Source organism: Babylonia areolata, chromosome 23 (assembly GCF_041734735.1).
Source record: "Babylonia areolata isolate BAREFJ2019XMU chromosome 23, ASM4173473v1, whole genome shotgun sequence".
Classification (NCBI taxonomy): domain Eukaryota; kingdom Metazoa; phylum Mollusca; class Gastropoda; order Neogastropoda; family Buccinidae; genus Babylonia; species Babylonia areolata.
The window spans coordinates 10,792,519-10,793,505 of record NC_134898.1 but is presented as its reverse complement, the minus strand read 5'-3'; positions in this window follow the sequence as shown (position 1 = coordinate 10,793,505).

Here is a 987-nt window from a genome sequence, read left to right as displayed (position 1 = left end):
GTCGGGACTGTAAACAACGGTTCTGCTGTGTTAAACCAAGTTCGATTGGATACTAGGTTTTCTTTCAGCCAATAAAAAATTGCTTGACATTTCCTTTTCTTCTTGTGACCGAATGTGAGGTCGTCGGAGTTTGAAAAAAGATTATCTTTACAAAGCGAACAGTGGGCATGTTTTTGTCCCACGATCGATGGATTTAAGTTTTTAGTGCAGCGCCGATTGTTGCTTGACAGGCCTAATCCGGAAAGGTAGTTACTCCCACAGTTTGTGCAAACCAAGTCTGATATAACTGGGTAAACTATTGACCAGTTCAAGAATCTTTAGACAATGGTAATATATGGTAATATAATTTGGTATCCCAGACTAATAAGACAGTCTAAAGCAGTTGAACAGGTGCAAAAGAGAGCAACTAAAATGATACCAGAGTTAAGAGATTTGGACTACCAAAACCGTTTGAGACAACTAAACTTGCATTCACAAAAATACAGAAGATATAGAGGAGACATGATACAAGTATTCAAGATAATTAATAAAATGGTTGACACTGACCCCTGCACCTTCTTTTCTACTAACAAACTCCATGTTACCAGAAGTTCAAATACTAACCTTTTCACAAAATTTTGCAGAACAAATATTTGTAAGTTTTCTTTTAGCTTTAGAGCAGTTAAAGGATGGAATGCACTGAAAAATTAAACCAAAACAGCAAAAACTATTGACCAGTTCAAGAATCTTCTAGACATGGACTCTAAATCATTAATAAAACCATTCGATTTTGATGAATGAACATTTAAAAAATTTCATAAGAATGTACGCAGCCCTAAACTATTCCTATATTAAGAAGGGGCGTTGAAAAGCCAAAAAGGCTATTATAAAATAAAATAAAAATTAAAGTCCCAAATTCTGTACCTGTACCTGTACCTGATATGCTGTTCTGCCTCTTTTGCTGTTTCGCATTTTTTTCAAATCACTGAAAATAATTATTTTTAAGGG